Source organism: Electrona antarctica, assembly GCF_951216825.1.
Source record: "Electrona antarctica genome assembly, chromosome: 5".
Classification (NCBI taxonomy): Eukaryota; Metazoa; Chordata; class Actinopteri; order Myctophiformes; family Myctophidae; genus Electrona; species Electrona antarctica.
The window spans coordinates 12890436-12911664 of NC_136810.1; the positions used below are offsets into that span (position 1 = coordinate 12890436).

At 43.6% G+C, this 21229-nt stretch overlaps 1 protein-coding gene across 1 annotated transcript in view; it reads left to right on the forward strand.

Annotated features, from left to right (window-relative positions):
- Positions 1-21229, forward strand: part of cbfb (core-binding factor subunit beta) — a 44011-nt gene that overhangs the window by 11356 nt on the left and 11426 nt on the right.

A 21229-nucleotide genomic window follows, 5' to 3' on the forward strand; every position in this document is an offset into this window, starting at 1 on the left:
GCTGTTTTCACTCCTTTTGTGTGACACTCTCGTATCACGAGATTATTAAGTAGGGCATTCATCTGTGAAAAAGAAAACATAAACATGGAAAAGTTTAAATATGGAGATACCAGGTCTCCTGGACCCGACAGTGACGTGTGTGTGTTGGTGTGTGTGTGTGTGTGTGTGTGTGTTGGTGTGTGTGTGAAGGCCTCTCCACGGATGCTGGCCATCTGAAAGGAGCGGGCGGCTGACGGCTCATTAATAATGCATTGTGGGAGAATCGATGGACCTTCGCGCCCTGAGGCTGACAGACCAATCTCTCCCCCTTAATTATTTAAAGAGGCATGCCTCATGGGCGGGTGTCTGGCATTCTGCAGATGAGGAGTAGTCTAGGAGGGTCTGAGGTTACGCGCGTTTGCGTGCGTGCGTGCGTGCGTGCGTGCGTGCGTGCGTGCGTGCGTGCGTGCGTGCGTGTGCGTCCACATTTGTTGCTGTGTTTGAGAGGGAGAAAGAGAGAAACTGTAGGTGGCCGCGTGTTGTGATTGTCTTCTTATGCACGCACGAGCGCGCATGTGTGTATGCGCGCGTGTGTGTTTCACTCCTCTTGGTCATGTGTTCATGTGTGTTTGTCGGTGTGCGTGCGTACGTGCGTGCATGTGTAAAAGGATATACCCTCTACTCATTCACCTCAATGGCACTGCAAGATCAATGAAGTTTTAATGAGGGTGTAGTCATCAAGAAAAAAGAAAACGTCTCACTGCTCTTTTCATTCAAATCCTCTGTTTGATGATGTGGATAAAATGATTCAATCAAAACTAGGAAGCTATCTAGCTATCTGTTAAAGGTTTTACAGCGTCTCACAAAACACAGCTGGGGTACAATGTGTCTGCTTTAATGTGTTTTTTAGGTTCTTATAAAGTATTGTTTTATGTATCCACGTATTGATAATGATGGATTTTGTCCATTCATTGAACCATTTTGTGGAGCCCAAACTTGATTATACCAGTCCAAAACTAAAGAAAAAGGCTCCACTATTACGTTTGATAATTTTTTTCAAATTTATTTTAGTCATAGTCTTTTGAATAAACTTTCATGTTTTGGTTTTAGTCTATAGTTTTAGTTGACTAAATACCATACAGATTTTAGTCTGACTAGACCTGCAGTTGATTTTGACGTCTATAAACTCTACGTTTTGTCTAAACGTCATAGTCATAGTTTTAGTCGACGAAATTAACACTAGCTGTTATAAAGTTTTGTTTTTATGTATCGATAATGATGGATTTATGATGATTCATTGAATTCATCTGTGGCCGTATCCTTGTGACCAAACTGGATTATACCAGTCCTCCAAACTCCACTAAACGTTGTGCTGGTCATAACGACCAACTAACGGTTCCACCACTGTTCTGGTCTGGCATCAATCGACAGGCTTCTCTCTCTCTCTCTCTCTCTCTCTCTCTCTCTCTCTCTCTCTCTCTCTCTCTCTCTCTCTCTCTCTCTGTCTCTCTCTCTCTCTCTCTCTCTCTCTCTCTCTCTCTCTCTCCGCACCCGCTGAAAAACCTCAGGGTTAATTGAGAACAGTTGCAGCTTCTTGTCCTGATGAACCGCTTGATCTCTCTCCATCTCCCAGCCCTCTCCCAAGTAACCGCGCCCCCCACTTACCACACACATACTATACCAGTGGCTCCCAAACTTTTTAGCCCTTGACCAAAAAGAGGAATCCGATTTCTCCCCGGGATCCAACTAGTGAAACTAGCAGATCTATGAGCTTGTAGAATGGTTATTTTCACTTCCGCTTAAACGTTACATTTGGGGGAATTTATGGCATTTCTTTTTCATTGTTTAAATTTTATTACGGAAATTCTTTCGAAAAATGGTTTTGAGTTTATTTTTAATATATGAAAAAGGAGGGGGATATTTACTCATGACCCACTGTTTGGGAAAGTGGGTGAAAATAAGAGCAACCAAAATGAGTTCTACTGGATCTCTTCTCCACTAGTCCCTTGCTTACATTTTAGTCTAGTTTTTATTTGTTGACGAAATTGCCACTATACTAGTCTTAGGTTTAGTCAGCATAACTTAGTGTTTATTTCATTTTTATTTTGTTTAGGTTAGTGGAAAATGGTTGTCGACGAACATTTTTCGTTGACAAAATGAATACTGTTATTGGTAAATGGTAAATGTTGCATTTACATAGTGTCTTTATCCAAGCCGCTTTTCATAGATTATTACATCACATTCACCCAACATTCATTCACCGATGGCGGAGGAAACCATACAAGGCAACCTGCACATCGGGAGCAATCAGGGGTTCAGAGTCTTACTCAAGGACACTTCGACACTAACTCCAGGGGAGCCCGGGTTCGAACTGGGAACCTTGTGGTTCCCATCGGCCACTCTACCGGCCACTCTACCCCTATTGTCAAAAAGATCTTGTGTATACGGGAGAAAAGGAGGGGACCCAGTATAGACTCCTCATGTGGAGGCATGCCGGCCTTAAAAGCATATAGGGTTTAATTCCATACACTTTTACTACGTAAGTGTTCATTCAAAGTGTTTTGTCATGCATGTGTGATGATGATAATGATGATGATAACTCATAGTATTATGTGACCATGATAGTCGCCCTCTAACTCATAGTATTATGTGACCATGATAGTCGCCCTCTAACTCATAGTATTATGTGACCATGATAGTCGCCCTCTCCAGCCAAGCCTCACCAACACACTGTTCTGCTTTCTCTGCTTCCTCTAACATCACTGTTTCCAAAACACTGGGAGTAAATATCCCTTTTTTTTGTCAAACCGTTTTCAGAAGAACTTCCTATACATTTCAAAAAATGTAAAGTCAAAGAAATTCCATAAAAATAAATAATAATAAAAAGTTTTAAGAAGTAGTGAAAATAGCAGATCGACATGTGAGCTTGTAAATTGGATATTTTCACTAATTTGGGTCACAGGGAGACATCAATTTTTTGTTTTTTGATCTTGAGCTACAACTGCTACAAAGTTTGTGAACCACTTCTCTACATCTACCGGACACCATCCTTCCCTCCCTCCCTCCCTCCCTCCCTCCCTCCCTCCACGATCCCTCTCTCTTCTTGCTCCCATGCATGCTTTCTCCTTCCATCACTCTTCTTTCCTCCCACACACTCCTTCCCTGCACTCCCTCGGCCTCTCATTTACAAACACAATCTGCCAAGCCACAAAAGTAGCACAGCCAGGTTAAACTTGGTGATTGGATGTACGCCTGTATTTGTGTGTGTGTGTGTGTGACGTGTGTGTGTGTGTGTGTGTGTGTGTGTGTGTGTGTGTGTGTGTGTGTGTGTGTGTGTGTGTGTGTGTGCGTGTGTGTATGCTTGCGAGTATACATATTATGTGTATGAATGTGCGTGCATGCGGTTTGGTTCAAGGCATTCAGGGCTAAACTCTCGCTCGCACGCACGCACGCACGCACGCACGCACGCACGCACGCACGCACGCACGCACGCACGCACGCACACACACACACACACACACACACACACACACACACACACACACACACACAGTAGAGAGTTGAAGGCTCTTGTTGTCATTACACTCTAATGGCATCCAGCTGTGGAAGAGGTTAATTTTAGTGGTAGCATCATCTAGCTCACTAGCTAGCTACAGTAGCAGTTAGCCTGTCATAGGCTATTAACTCTACAGTGATATTAAGATACAAGAAATTAGTATTTGTCCACGAAAGATAAATATATGTGTCTAACACAAATGAATAGATGTACATTATTGACATGCTTGTTAAGGATAGTCCAGTCAGAACTTTTTTTTGCTCAGGTCATCCCTGTAAATAATGTTTTCACCCCTGAATAGAGGGTATGCGCATGCTTAAAGTGAATGGCACATCGAGTAGCATATCGAGTGGCAAAGCAACATGCAAAGTGAGTTTAACATTGTTTAATGTTGTTTAATGCAATCAGATAGGACTTTTCTGTGTGGACGTATGGGCTGTCAAAGCCAGAAAGTAGTTTTTTGCCACTCAGTAGATCTTCCTGCATAACTTCCTGGTTTGATGATGATGTCACACGCATACCCTCTATAGGATTGTTACTTTATAGCACCTTATGTCATATTAACGGTACGAAAATATGTAAATCTTTCCGACAAAGTATGTCACGAGGAAAATGTGAGAGAATATTTGTTTCCATTTAGGACAGACCGAAAATAATTGTTATACTTGGCCTTTAACCACTTAAACCCCAACATCCCTATTCTGGGGGGAACATTCACCAAACATAGCCGATCTACAAGCTCACAACCCTGGGATAAACTGTTCATAGAATGGTCTATCCTTAAAGGTGTAGTGAAATTAAAAATAAGTTTTTCACACTTTTAGACCATATGAGCATACAGTACCTAACAATGGATGCCAAAAAATGGTTGTGTTTTTATATCAAAAGTCCATAACAGTATTTTTTTAATTACTTCCTGAAAACGAAAATGTGCTGCGTGATGATGTGTCGAGGCCCACATCAATAAAAGCCAATAAAAATGAAGCTCACCAGTTTGATTCCCATAGCTTCATCCTCCTCCAACACAGCTGGGTGTGATTAAAGAACTACTCCGTTTTACACTTAGACAGTGTATTACTCGTTGTAAACTTAATCATCACGCTAAAATATGTATATAGGTTGTGTATAGGTTAGAAATAATTCCCTGGCTTTGCCCCACGTCTCTCTGTCACTTTGTTTACAAACGAAACTGCACGTGCAGGAAGTCACAGACTTTGAGACCCCATAGCCTGAAGGAATGCGACGCTCTGATTGGTTCAGAAACTTCAGAGCCAGCGTTTCAAGCTGAAACTTCAAAATAAAATGCCCACCATTTCCGTTTCCCTACACCTTTAACAATCATGTGTTTGACAATATATACATACTGTAGCAGTAGTAGCCAGCCAGCAGTGAGCAGTGATGCTAAAGTGGTGATGTGTATTGTCAACAGTCCCATGTGCAAGAGTTCAGTAGTCAAGTCAACAATGCAGTGTAATTACTGTGTAATTACACTGTAAACTCCTCAGTGTAAATTCATCCATTTGTAACACAGAGAGTGTATAAATGAAATCATATTTCGTTTGAGTTAACCCGAGGAGTTTAACTTTGCAGGTCCAGCTTGGTTGTGGAGCCTGCAGGCACACAGGATTGGCTTTGAACTTGATGTTTGTGTGTGATGAAGGACTTCTTCATTCGAAAGGAACAATGGTGTCAGATAATGGATCTTCTGAGTCGTGTGTGTGTGTGTGTGTGTGTGTGTGTGTGTGTGTGTGTGTGTGTGTGTGTGTGTGTGTGTGTGTGTGTGTCCATTCACACATGCATGCATGTGGGGTGTCATGTTTCCTTTCCAACGGAAGCCACTCTATTGGTGCACGGCTTGTCTGTGACATCATCAAAGCCAGACCACTAATTGGTTCCCTCTGCTACCGCTGCTGCAGCGCGTGTGTGTGTGTGTGTGTGTGTGTGTGTGTGTGTGTGTGTGTGTGTGTGTGTGTGTGTGTGTGTGTGTGTGTGTGCGTGTGCAATTGTGCGTGCGTGTGTGTGTGCGTGTGTGCGTGCGTGCGTGCGCGCGTGCGTGCGTGCGTGCGTGCGTGCGTGCGTGTGTGCGAGAGAGAGAGAGAGAGTGTGTGAATGCATGTATGCATTCCTGTGTTCTGTGTGCAGTCAGTGTGATGTGTGTTTATTATACCTTCATAGTATATATAAATCCATTTTTCATGTGCCTCAGATGGAGACCGATTTCATACTGGACCACACAGCCTTTCCCCTGCATGCACGCAGACACACACACAGACGCACGCACGCAGACGCACACACAGACACGCACGCAGACGCACAAAGCAGGCTCCTGCCATGGGGTTTCAGATTTCCTGCTTCAGGACTGTAGATCAATGGCCACACCCACTTTCACAATGCTTTGTGACTCCCACACAGACAGGCAGGGTCCTCCTGTACTCCTGTATATACATACATACTCTGTATCGACCGATACACAAGTTAAATATATCGGTAGAGTTTGTGTAAAGTTAGAAGAGAGACAGACAGACAGATAGAGAGAGGGATGGAGCTAGGGAGGGAGGGAGGTCAAACCGGTGTGAAATCCAGCATGTGTGTGTCACCTTTATTCCTCTGTCCCTTTGGGCCAGCTGACAGGAGTAGAGTTTGTCATTCTCCCAGCCTGTGGTCCTGGTCCCCACAGGCCTGAAGATGTCCACCTCTGTCCCTTTGGGCCAGCTGACAGGAGGAGAGTTTGTCATTCTCCCAGCCTGTGGTCCTGGTCCCCACAGGCCTGAAGATGTCCACCATTGTGTTGGGTCCCCAAGCACTCCAGAGTAGCATGTCAGAGTTAACCACTATAAACCCTATACGGTTGACCGTATAGTCCCTCAGGACTCTACTACAGTATTTTCTGTTGTCTGTTATTGTGGGGAAAGCTTAGCCTGGCTCCAGCCAGTGATTTTGACTTAGTTTTAGTCATAGTCTTTTGAATTAAAATTACATTTAGTTTTAGTCATATTTTTTGTCAATCTACAGTTGACTTAGTCGCCAAATATATTTTGGCCGGCCTTGATAACGTCGTAATGGCTGATTTTACACCTGGTTGCATGCTGAAAATAGCCAAAGCTCACAACAACACGTTACTGTCTACTGGTAGTTTGATTGGTTCAAGCCTTCCTCTTTTGAAATGCATCTCGTTTAATAGCTCTACAGTATATAGTAGTTCTGAAACAACCATGGAACATAGACCCTTTCACAAGTGGCTTACAGTGTAGTTCTGATCTGAAACAACCATGGAAAATAGACCCTTTCACAAGTGGCTTACAGTGTAGTTCTGATCTGAAACAACCATGGAACATAGACCCTTTCACAAGTGGCTTACAGTGTAGTTCTGATCTGAAACAACCATGGAACATAGACCCTTTCACCAGTGGCTTACAGTGTAGTTCTGATCTGAAACAACCATGGAACAAGACCCTTTCACAAGTGGCTTACAGTATAAGTCACCTTCGCCTATTCTAATGGTGGCCATTATTATAATTATGGGCTGAGGATGAAACAGATGAACGGCTAGTGGTCAAGCATGACGTGGGACCATACCATTATATTTCTACCATTAGCAAGGTTGTGTATATTTATGTGTGTGCGTACGTGTCTGTCTGTGTGTGTGTGTGTGTGTGTGTGTGTGTGTGTGTGTGTGTGTGTGTGTGTGTGTGTGTGTGTGTGTGTGTGTGTGTGTGTGTGTGTGTGTGTCTGCGTCTGTGTGCGTGTGCGTGTGTGTGTTCCAGACAATAGGCCAGTAGACGTTGGGCTATAGGATTAAGAGTAGGAGGCCAGTAACGGATCTCCACCTGCTGCTGTTTTGACTAGAGCACCTGTTCACACCGGACACACCCACCTGTTAATGCCGCGTTTATTGTCCCTCGATCGCTCTGCATCTCCTCCTCCTCCTGGTCATTTATCAAGTTCCATTCACCATTTCTCTGTGTGTGTATATAGTCTGTTCCTCAGCTGGGCCGGGATTGAAAAATAACAACCTTTTGGTTCAAAGCCATCATCTCTAATTCTCTACCAGTGACTGCATGACATCCGTTGTGTGGAGCCTGTACACTCGGCATATAAAAGTGCCACTGTGTGGCAGGAGGACAGGGGGTATGAATCAGAGATGATGCATCTGTTTGGACTGTGGTTGCCCTGTAGGCCAGCCTCTCACTGCTGGCCTGGCACACACTTTGAACCGTATCGCACTCAGAGAGTACAAATGGAACCCATTTGTTTTGTACATTCTCTGAGTTACAAATGAATAGAGCCTGACCCATTATTTGACTTTGTTTTGGACGGCATCGATATCTGCAATTACCGTATGCAGCCGATGTGTCCCGATTTCTGGCATCACAGGTGAACATTTTCAAATGTCTTCAAAAGTTAAAAAGAATTACAAAAAATAGCAGATCTAAGTTTTGCTATGCATTTGAAACCTTTTGATCGCAATTGTAGTGGTTACAATTTAAATGTATTAAAAAAATCAATTTGGTTATTTATGGTTTGCTTATAAATTAAATGTTCTCAAATAGAATGTATTAGAAAATGTTGAAATTTGAAAAAACATCAGTGAAAACAAATGGTTAACTGGTTGGGCTCTAGTGGTTACAGATTGGTTGAAGGCATTCTTTAGATGGAAACACAGATATGGAGAGAGAGTAACAGATGAAAGTGGAAGACAGACAACGAGAGCATGAGTCGCCCTTGAATTGCTGCTGACTCAGACACACACTTGTGTTTATTGTGTGGAACATAACACATGCACATACAGTATGTGCATGCACACACACACACACACACACACACACACACACACACACACACACACACACACACACACACACACACACACACACACACACACACACACACACATACACACACATACACTCAAACCCGTGTTTACTGTGTGAACAGAGACACCGCTCCAGACAGTCATTGATGTAACATTCTTCTGTATAATAACATAATTATTGCTCCAAATAAGTTTTTGCCTCAAGCTCAGACACCACACAGGCACATACACACATGCACATACACGCACACACACACATGCCCGGTCGCACGAACGCACGCACGCACACACACACAGGCAGACAGACACCCACGAGTTGTGAGTGAACACAATGGGTTTCTGTTTTCAGCCCTTCTGAAATTTGCCAAGCAAGGTCTGTCACCCACTCCTTGCTGTGGATACAAGCGCATGCACGCGCGCGTGAACACACACACACACACACACACACACACACACACACACACACACACACACACACACACACACACACACACACACACACACACACACACACACACACACACACACATTCAAATAAACAAGAAACACAAAGAATAGGCACTTGGGTTTTATTCCTCGGTGTGTGTTCACCTCTGCTGATACAGTAGTTGTGCTGACTGGATGGTTGGCACACGTCTGAATGAGAGGCCTGTGTGCCAGCATGCGCGCGCACGCACGCACGCACGCACGCACGCACGCACGCACACACACACACACGCACACACACACACACGCACACACACACACACACACACACACACACACACACACACACACACACACACACACACACACACACACACACACACACACCCCGTAGATGCAGTGTTCATTTTACAGCAAATTTACATTTAGTTTAGTCATAGTCTTTTGAATACATCTTTATTTAGTATTTGTCATATTTTAATCATCTGAAACGTGAGTGTTTTTGTCGACTAAATATCATAAGGGTTTAGTTAGACGAAATCTACAGTTGATTTTGTCGAGCCTCCATGGTGCCGTAATGGCTGATTTTACACTTGATTTCATGCTCTAAGCTCACAATGCCATGAGTTTGTGAGCTTCTAGATCTACTAATACAGAGAGCAACATCCGAGCGCAACCAAACATAAAATGACTTGTCTTTTAGTTCTACTGGATCTCTTCTCCACTAGTCCCTCCCTATAACATTTTAGTCTAGTAGTGTCTATTTGTTGATGAAATTGTCAATATATTTAGTCTTAGTTTTAGTCATTATATATCACATAATATCACATATCGTTTTGATGTCGTTTTCATCAGTGTCCAACGTTTTTCGGCAGTTATTAATCGACAAAATGAACACTGCGTACTGCGTAGATGCTTCAGCACTGTCACCTCAGTTATATAGCTTACAGCTTAATGTTTTCTCTGTAACCTGCACCTTGCCGAGTCTCCAGCATGCAGTACTCTGTGGAATTACATAATTCCTAACAGCTCTATCAAAACATAGTCCGACAGCCATCTTAGGTGTACCACTGAGAATGTAGCAAACCAGGAAGTGGAAGAAGGAAGGCACAAAACTCTGCTTCTCAGTGAGTTAAAATGGTCTCATATCTGGCCTGTCTTAGTTCAGTGTGTGTGTGTGTGTGTGTGTGTGTGTGTGTGTGTGTGTGTGTGTGTGTGTGTGTGTGTGTGTGTGTGTGTGTGTGTGTGTGTGTGTGTGTGTGTGTGTGTGTGTGTGTGTGTGTGTGTGTGTGCGACTGTGCATGCGCATGTGCGATGGGGGATCTGTGTGTGCCTGCATGCATGCCTGCATGTATGCGTGTGTGCATAATTTGTGCGTGCATTAAATTGTCACTCTTTTTGAAATTTCCCCGCTTCTATGATTTTTCACATTTTTTTTCTGTGTGTGTGCGTGCGTGCGTGTGTGCGTGCGTGCGTGCGTGCGTGCGTGCGTGCGTGCGTGCGTGCGTGCGTGCGGGCGTGCGTGCGTGCGTGCGTGCGTGCGTGCGTGCGTGCGTGCGTGCGTGCGTGTCAGTCAGTAAATGGATGTGGGGGTTGACATGGCTCTCTCAGAGGAAGTCTGTGGTTGGGCCGTTTCTCCATATTTTCCTCTCACACAAGAACCCACACACAGATACATACATGCATATACGGACACACACACACACACACACACACACACACACACACACACACACACACACACACACATTTTTCCTGTCAGCTCCACTGAAGCTTTCTTCTAAAAGCCTTATGCAGGCACACAAATGTGGGAGCCATCTTTCCCCCTCGCCCTCTCTCTCTGAGACACACACACACACACACACACACACACACACACAAAACTTGACATTCTGTTCTTTTGGAGTGCGGTCTCCTCAGCAGCCCCAGTGCAATGTGGGTAGTTGTGGTAAAAGAGGCCCCTGTGAGAGACTGTCCAAAAATAGCCTGAGTAAAAATGCAGGAACGTGGACCTTATCCCTGTATCACACACAAAAAAAACCAAGCGCTTGTGGGTGTGTGTGTTTGTGTTTACTGTGTGTGTGTGTGTGTGTGTGTGTGTGTGTGTGTGTGTGTGTGTGTGTGTGTGTGTGTGTGTGTGTGTGTGTGTGTGTGTGTGTGTGTGTGTGTGTGTGTGTGTGTGTGTGGCGTGCGTGCGCGCGCGCGTGCATGTTAATTTATTCCTAAGCAGTTGTTTACTCAGATAGAAATAGTGCAGACAGGCTCCTTTTTAGTGTATACATCATCTGCAGCAGACGAGAGACACCTTGGATGTACAAAGCCCTGCTTTTCTGGAACTAAGATAGTGGATCCAATGAAGTTATGATTCATTCACAAGCTCTTGTTAATACTTTTCATTGATTCAATATTTATTATTTACATATATAGCTTGGTTGTTTTTTTAACACAGAGAGACATTTTCACTTTCACTTAAAAAACAATTAATACCAGATCTACAACTTCACAACGCATTGTGATGTGACGCTTGTACTGCAGCTTGTTGGTCTGCTGTTTTGTTGTGTGACACTACTAGTATGATAGCCTGGGTTCCATCCATGGATTTGTAATTGTCACACATCCACGGAACGCAGCCAATCAGGCTGGGACCCAGGCTAGTAGTATGACGAAGTAGGGCATTCATTTGGCACAAACACAAACATAGAATGTTGAAATATGCAGGTGGTTAACCCATTAAAACCGGGAAACCATCCGTGTCATTTTGGATTTTCTTTTTACTTAAATTCAATTGTATTCATTCTTCATGAACAACAATAAAACACACAAACAGACAAACAAATAGACATTATGTTGCCAGACATCATCTTATATGAAAAATAAAATAAAATGTTATGTTAATGATAGATAACACACATGGGGCTGCCAACAGACATGTTCGTACACTTCTATGTGATTACTTTTTCGAAGCATTGTTCAATAGACACTTTCTGTGTGTGTGTGTGTGTGTGTGTGTGTGTGTGTGTGTGTGTGTGTGTGTGCGTGCGTGCGTGCGTGCGTGCGTGCGTGCGTGCGTGCGTGCGTGCGTGCGTGCGTGCGTGCGTGCGTGCGTGCGTGCGTGCGTGCGTGCGTGCGTGCGTGCGTGCGTACGTGCGTACGTGCGTGCACGTGTGTGGCCTCTAAACAAAGAAAGAAAGGAAGAAAAATGCCATGCAAAACGGGTCCAGAAACGCAGGCTGCCTTTCACTAAAGAGACAATGAATGTGAATAAATAAAAATGTTGTGATCTAATGATGTACTGTAACAGGACACACATACAATATCTCCTCTCTTACTTAATAGCCTACAGTGTTTTAATGTGCCTACACCAGTGTTGATTTTGACAGCAATTTTTAATGTAGTTTTAGTCAGTCATGTGAAAAACGTCACCTGAAAATGTGTAATTTTATAACTAAGTTGAAGTGTAGGTGTGATAATGTTTCTTTTCATTTTACTATAACTCCACTATAATTAGAGATGTTCACTTTCCTGAGCTAGCTTACTTGACAATGGATTGACGGCTAAATGCAATGTGCAAATCGATTGTATTATAGAGCGTCGCAGTCCCGCCCCCTACCAGGGCCCAGGAAATGATTTCCCGTTCATTTTCCTCATAGACATTTCAAAAAGTGTTTATTTAAAGACCTTTTAAGCGTCGTACAATGACAACTCGAGTTGTGAGAAATCATGACAACAAACACAATTTTTCAGGCCGAACAAATAATTAAAAAGAAGAAGAAAACACAGGTTACAACACTTTTTTTCTTGTTTTTCTTCTTTGTAATTATTTGTTTGGTCCAAAATATTGTGTTTATTGTCATGATTTGTCACGACTCAAGTTGGCTTTGTCCGCGGCGTAAACGTCTTTAAATAAATACTTTTTTAAATGTCTATGGGAAAAATGCATTGGGAATTATTTCCTGGGCCTGGCATCGTCATGAAAGGGGGCGGGACTGCGACGCTCTATTTCTAAACCCAATGTTGTGGACAAAACCTACTTGCTTTTATGTTAAAGATTACATTGTTAAAATAGGTCATGAAGTTTAATACGGGATACCTAGACAAGAGAGAGAGAGAGAGAGAGAGAGAGAGATAGAGAGAGGCCTCAGTGCTACTTAATAATAATAATAATAATAATAATAATAATAAAACTTTATTTGTATAGCACCTTTCATGACATGAAATGCAGCTCAAAGTGCTTTACACAAAACAAGAAAAGAAAGGCAGGGCATAAACAATACAGTGAGGACATGAATAATTTTATTTTTTAAAAAGACAAATAAATCAATTAAAAGCAAGGGTGTAGAAGTGGGTCTTGAGCTGAGCTTTAAAAATGTCTACAGAGGCTGCCTGTCGAAGGTACAGTGGGAGTTTGTTCCACGCCGTCGGCCCGTAGAAGCAAAAAGCTGCTTCCCCGTATTTTTTAGTTGCCATTTTTTTAGGCAAAGCGAGAAGGCCAGCAGTGGAAGACCTTAGGGGGCGGTTTGGGACATATTTCGGCAGGCAGTCATGTAGGTAGGAAGGTGCGAGACCATTGAGAGCTTTATAAACAAGTAAAAGAATTTTAAAATCAATCCTAAAAACAACCGGAAGCCAGTGCAATGAAGCCAAGACTGGAGTAATATGTTCTCTCATCTTAGTTCTAGTTAAGACTCTGGCTGCTGCATTTTGGACAAGTTCAGTCAGACAACTCACGAATAGTTAAACCAATATTTATTGCAGAATGAGTAACAAGTGTGCATATGATATTAGATTTGGCGTTCGGCTCTGCTGGATTTCTCCCTGCTCGGCATGGTTAAGCAATAACACAGAATATAAAGAGCAGGGAGATAGATATACAATAACCCCCCATGGGGAACATAAATAGCAGAGCCGTGGTGGTGCTGGGGAGGAGGTGGGAAAAAACATCGCATACAACCGGGGACCATATGCAGAGGAAGGCAGGAAGAGCATGCAGACTGGTGAGCTTAAGTAGCCCGCCCAATTGGTCAGCTGACTGCCGCATCGGCGAATGACGTGAGGGACTGCACACACTGTACACCCACATAGTAATGCAGCATGTTAACCCCTTGAGTATAGTATGCGCCTTGAGCATGGCATGAACCCCCTTGAGGTTGTCTGAATGAACTAACTTCGCAAGCTACGTCTCATTTCAGTCAGACAACTCACGAATAGTTAAACCAATATTTATTGCAGAATGAGTAACAAGTGTGCATATGATATTAGATTTGGCGTTCGGCTCTGCTGGATTTCTCCCTGCTCGGCATGGTTAAGCAATAACACAGAATATAAAGAGCAGGGAGATAGATATACAATAACCCCCCCAACACACATACTTTCGGTGAACTCTCACCGTTGATCCGGGCAGGTGACCCACTATGGATACACAGTGACGAAATGCAAATATGCATTTCTGGAACCGGATATGCTAACCCCCCCAACAAAGCAGAACCGGAACGCCCTACGGGAATACTCAACCGATACACATCCGTGCAGATGTCCCACTGAGAATAGTGACGAAATGCAAGCTATGCATTTCTGGATTTTGCACGGATATTTTAACTTTTACGTGAGCTATGTGTAGCCATGACTGCACGCCGAGCCGTGAGGCTTACCTCTTGAGAAAAAATAATGTGTGGGGCCCCGGCCGATCCCCTTTTTTCTTTTTTCTTTTTTCTTCTCCCAGCATGAGAGACAACCATCTGGGATCGGCTGGGGCATACTAACCTTAAGCTTAGCTGAAAAAGGCCTGCTTGGCTGCGCTCGCCGATAGGCCATTCCTCTATTGCCAATAGAGGAATATTCTACGCTGCTGCGCGCGTGTAGTGCAACCATTCACCGTTATGCCGACGTCCTCAGCAAGAGGAACGCCACCGGCCCTCTGTCAGCAAGAGGAACGCCACCGGCCCGCTGTTTCTCAAGCTTGAGAAGAGAAGCGGTATGCTGCTATATTCTACGCTGCTGCTGCTGCTGCTGCTGCTGCTGCTGCTGCTGCTGTTGCACTACACGCGTGTAGTGCAACCATTCACCGTTACGCCGACGTCCTCAGCAAGAGGAACGCCACCAGCCCTCTGTCAGCAAGAGGAACGCCACCGGCCCTCTGTCAGCAAGAGGAACGCCACCGGCCCGCTGTTTCAGAGCCGCTATGAACATAAGCTTGAGATGAGAACCGGTATGCTACTATAGCCATTTAGCTTGAGATAACGACCTGTAAGCATTCCACCCAGCGACCACCGTATATGCAAGGTAATAAGATTACCATTCCTGATCGGATACAGCACTTGCATTCATTACATCCTGAATAAGCAACTGAAGCTCTTCTGATTAGATGCACATAATGATTCATGGGCAGCTGAGGACCATGGCCTGAGTTTTGGTTGGCAACTGGCGCATCAGCGTGGCAGTAGAATCAGGAGTAGCGAGGGCATGAGCTGAGAAGACCGATAGCCCTGGCTTAGGCAGGGCTCACGCCACCTTACGGAGTCCAGAACGCAGCCAAAGCAGGTTGCCCAATGCAGAACTAAAAGACACAAGCAGAGACAGAGTTACTTATACTTCATCCTGGCTGAATGATTAAAAGTGTGAATAGGGGATCCTAAGCACGGATCGGAAACAGAGATCATGCTGAGGGTCAAGATCAGCAGAAGAGACTTCCCACACCACACGAGCCCGATAAGCCGTTTAAAGAGAGAGAAACCGATATTTAAAGAGAAAAGCCTTAGATCTTAATCCTAGTCTATTTAGACACCCACGTGATAGATGCCCCTAATGAATTAACTTACATGAGCGGCATATGCTCTTCATGAGGCCTTTGAGCAATTGAATATGAGCTTAAAGAAGTTAAAATAGCTTCATGTCATGCAGACCCGAGAACTGTTCAAGACCACCCTCGTCCAGAACTGGGATGAGATACACTACTATGTTCCATACGAGCAATCTATAATCATGCTGCAGAATCAACAGCGCTGCAGGGTCAGGGTGATGGTGATGGACTTACTTCTTCGCAAGATACTAGAACCATCACTTTCGAAGAAACCCCAACCGACCAACGCCAGCTGAAGAAGCATTGGTGAATCTCCTGACTGAGCGACCTTAGGACGTCTGAGACTTGTGCTGAAAGAAAGCTTAGGACCAAGAGAATATCTGAGGGTCATGAACCTGTTGAACAAATGAGCCACAGATAATAGATAAAACATGATCTGCTTTGAGAGAAAGCAAGATATATGCCTGTCCTGTATAGCCACTTATTTTTGAGTGGTGCAAACCACTCCAACAACCAGCTTGTCTGTATTTGTGTACCTGTATACCTACGTGTCCGTGCAAAGGTGAGCATGGTTACTATGGTTAGTGTGTGACGTCACTGACATAGCTGATCAGACCACATAAGACCTTGCACCACTCAGTTCACACGGGTGTGACCTTTATTATAATAATGAATATTGTTAATACATGTATTAATTAATTTAACATGACACTAAACAGCTTCTATGAGGAAGCGATGACAGATAATTGACGACATCGATGCCATTACCTATGAACTTATACTGCATTCATTTAGATTGCCATCCAATGCCATTTGAAGCAATAACTAAGAGGAGCAGAAAAACAAGCCTTGCAGAGTCATGAGGCCCGGGGCAGGAGCCCAACTCTTGATTCAGAAGTGTGAGGCGGATTGATGTACACGTACAGCCCCTGGACGTGACACTGGAATGACGCAGGGACTTACTCCAGTCCGACCATTGATGCAGAGTGCCGAGGATCGGAGGAAGCACTGGGTTCCCATTTTCCCGGAGTCTTTGGTATGACCCAGCCGGTGATCGAGCCACAACCTCCCAGACCCTGGGCGGACTCGACTAGCAACGAGGCCCCTGAGCTGGTACCAGAAAATGAAGGCTTACAACAGATTTCACCTGATAGTAGCTACCAAGTAGCTACCAAGCGGCCACGAAGAAAATCGGTCCCATCCCTACTAACTGCAACGTTAAGTAGATTAACAACAAGATATGAGTGAGCGAGAGGCCAAGGGTGGCGGGGGACACCCGACAGTCAGCCAGCGCTCGGAGGCCCCCTGAGGGTGGAGGCCCGTTTCAATTGAAACTGGAGAAACAAGCAAAGGCCTCCTATGCAAGTTGCAACTAACCCAAACTTATGATATATCCACTGCGGAATTAAATAGACATTAAACGTCATCACTGTGATATTTGCCTAATGCTGTTACTCAATACTATAGTGGTACTGAGCGACATCAAATCGATTACTGGTCTGAATACAACTGGCAGACTACATTTCCCGGCTGCACCGGGGAAAACACAACCAATAGGGTGTACCAAAATCTCCTGGAGGGGGCATCAACACATGTGTCACATGGTAGCGGCCGCCATACTTGCTGGCTTGTTTGCATTGAGAAAAACAAAAACAAAACTGACCTCACAATGGTGCAGACTTGCTCAGTAAATAAGTGCCACAGCAGGTCACGTCGAGGAAATGAGCCAGAAAACGGAATTAGATGTTCAGCTTTCCAGCATGGAGACAGCATCAAGGAACCCAGATTGACGAGTTTACAAAAGACGTAGAATGGCTTGGATCGGCGCATGGGCGCAGAGACATAATGTTCAACAAAGTATCTAAGCACAGCCGTGTTTGTTCACAACATTTAACTTGTCCTTGTAATGTATTTGGGCCCGACGTGGTGTTGGTTCACTATGTTGTCGCCAAGAACGAGCTTAATGTTTACAAATACATACCACCGTCACTCTATTCTGAGTGATGTGGGCTAGAATTTAATGCCCACGAGAGGGCCGTCCCAAGCTTTTCAGACGCCACCCCCTCTTGGTGACGTACACGTTTTCACACGCTATAGGTCGCACAAGCACTGCGACACGGAAGCCAAGCTTGCTGCGAACATAGACATACGTCTATGGCTGCCTTCCTTCATCCCAGGTCCCCTCACGGATAAGTGATGAATTAATGCTTAGGAGTTTCACTTTAGAGCTCCTGGCAGTGGATGTTAGTTGTGCAGAAATGAAGCAATACGCAAGCTGCTAGCCTACCACCTTTTGAAACATCTTCAGTCCCACAAAGCAACTGCCATTACCTAGTCCTACTCAAGGACTGATCAACAGAACATACAATATGAATCTGAAACATTAAAGGTGACAAATGGGCAATGGGACACACGGTGACAAGGCGCTATATATATATATATATATATATATATATATATATATATATATATTGATCTGAACTTCTGACCTCAAAGAGAGTGAGGGGGGTATACACTGGAGTGACTAGACCGACAGCTAGATATGCTTGAAGAGGCGGACGGAGGCAGCAGTCTGGCTTTTAACTCTTCTCCAAGACAGCTCAACCCGGATAGTGAAGCTGAGACATGATACAACGAAAAGAAAGCACTAATTAAATGATGCCCATTGAGAAATACGTCCGAAAATAAACAGCTAGAAACAAATCTACAGATCTACAGCAGTAGACAGTAGGCTATGTCACTTGACATGACATTACTGCAAATGCAATTTGCAATTTTAACCTACTTTAGAATGACGCTGCACATAACTGAAATGGATTGAGATGAATTAACCATAACATATGATACTGTCCTTATGAATTGGAAACATGGAATAACTTTAAGATTAATAACTATGCCACATATGACTTGACAGTCAGAAGCTCTTCTAGAGCTGCATAAATGTATTAGTGTTAACCAGCATAAAACTGAAGCATAATAAATCACAGGCAAAAGGGTTTAGCATTAGTTTAGCATGAACAAACCCTCATGGCAATGAGGAAACCTCAACACCACATGGCTACAAAAGCACCAACCTATATCAAGATTGCAATTAAGGTAGTTACCTCACAGACAACACTTTCCAAAGCACATATAGAAAGTGTTTTAAGGAATACTTTGGTAAGCAGAGTGTGACTGAAGTCTTGCTCCAAAATGAATGAAACTGCTAGGAGACAAACAGGCAGCTGAGTTGCCAGATCTTGAGAAAGAAAGCAACCAGGTGTAGAACCATCCTGTACCCGACTAGGACTCGCCACGTGACAACTTGACAACTTAACTTATATATTAACAATATATACCCTACTGAATACGACGACGTTGAAATAATACAGTTCATTGGACAAGGTCATTTGGATCCATGACAGAACACCAGAACCGAACAATTGACTACAGAAAACAAGCCCAACATTGCTTATAAAAGCAGACGTGGCAACCACTGCACATGAGTTGAGGACCCATCACTGAATGGGAGAAACACTGCACCTGGGCTGACTTGGCAAACATTAGCAAAATGAGAACTTGGCTATAGAACACATACCATGTTACAATAGAAGCTGCAGCACTGACTGCGCATCCGGCTTAATTACCAAGGGCTATTATGAAGCTTGTTGAAGCCACATAGAACTCAGCAGCATTAGCAGAATCATATCAAACTCAATATTTGCATACAACCTGCAGGCCCTTATCACAGCAAGGACAGTAGCTGAGAAGCATAATTTAAGCGGAAGTAGCTGCCCACACGGACAGCAATAGCAGCAGGAACAAAAAACATCGCATACAACCGGGGACCATATGCAGAGGAAGGCAGGAAGAGCATGCAGACTGGTGAGCTTAAGTAGCCCGCCCAATTGGTCAGCTGACTGCCGCATCGGCGAATGACGTGAGGGACTGCACACACTGTACACCCACATAGTAATGCAGCATGTTAACCCCTTGAGTATAGTATGCGCCTTGAGCATGGCATGAACCCCCTTGAGGTTGTCTGAATGAACTAACTTCGCAAGCTACGTCTCATTTGTAATCTGTCAGTTGTTTTCTTAGGCAATCCAGAAAAAAGTGCATTGCAGTAATCAAGCCGAGAAAAAACAAAGGCGTGGATTAGCGTTTTTGCATCGTCCAGTGACAAATAGGCTCTGATTCTTGGCACAGAGCCATCACGATTCTAACAAACCAAGGAATCTAGACAGGGTCGGTCTGTCTGTCTGTGTAGGATTGAGGGGCTTTATGTATCTTTACTCATATTTCTCTTAGAGATCAATAAAAATAATAATAATAATAAATAAATAAAGATCAATCAATATGGGTCAGGTTTTTTATAGGACGATGGCAAAAAGTTACTGCTCTTTGATATTTCTGCCATTTGTTTATTTTGCTCAAAAGGGGATCTTTGGTAATAAAATCCAAGAAAGGGTCCCACACACTGCCTGGAAGCAAAATAATTAGCTCTTTATTGACCTAATAAAGTGCAAAACATTTTAATTCCAGACAGTGTGTGGGAACCTTTCTTTGACTTTATTTTGAACATTTGCACCATTGATCTGTCACCAACCTTGCATCGGCCATCTTCTAAAAAAAACGACTTAAAAACCCCAATGTTTAGCTTTTATGGACTGTGTCAATGGAGACTGAATGGTCTGGATTATAATCAGAACAAGACCGAGCAGATGCTACTACAGAATATGCATACGCCATTGATGTGTTTGAACTACACAACCAACTTTAAATGTGTAGAACAACAAACACATATTATGCATCACTGCAGTGATTCTCGGCGTAGGCGGTCCATGGGGTCCTTTCAGGGCACTGTATCCCAAACAATTAATGTGCTTTTAATGTTTACATGTTTTTAAAGCCTGTCACCTTCTTATCTCTCAGATATAAGTGTTTTTAATGTTTATATGTTTTTAAAGCCTGTCACCCTCTTATCTCTCAGATATAATCGAGCCCTATGCTCCACCCAGGGCTTTAAGGTCTGCGGACAAGTTGCTGCAGGTCGACCTTGCGACTAGAAAGAGGAGCAGGGGTGACCGTGCTTTTGCCCCTCCCCATTAGATCTTATAATACTGTAATCCAAATCTACAAAGTAACTAAAGTTTTCCTAACATTGTAGTGGTGTAAAAGTACAATATTTTCCTCTGAGATGTAGTGGATTAAGGGTAAAAAGTATTTTGAATTGTAAATTCTGAAGAAAGTCCAAAATACCTAAAAAAAAGTACAGTACTCGAGTACATGTACTTTAGACTACTGCTTATAATGTTTCTACATACACCTTTTTGAAAAATGAATGTAAATCTCACTGTCCTCCGTTTGATAATATGTAATCTATACTTGCATAAGAAAACTGCAAAATGATCTGATCTTGCGCGCTAGCTGTGTCCAAACACTGTCCCAACAAAGAATGACGCAGGGAAAGAGACACACGATGAACACTGTCCCAACAAAGACAGACACAGAGAAAGAGACACACGATAAACACTGTCCCAACAAAGACAGACACAGAGAAAGAGACACACGATAAACACTGTCCCAACAAAGACAGACACAGAGAAAGAGACACACGATAAACACTGTCCCAACAAAGAAAGACACAGGGAAAGAGACACACGATAAACACTGTCCC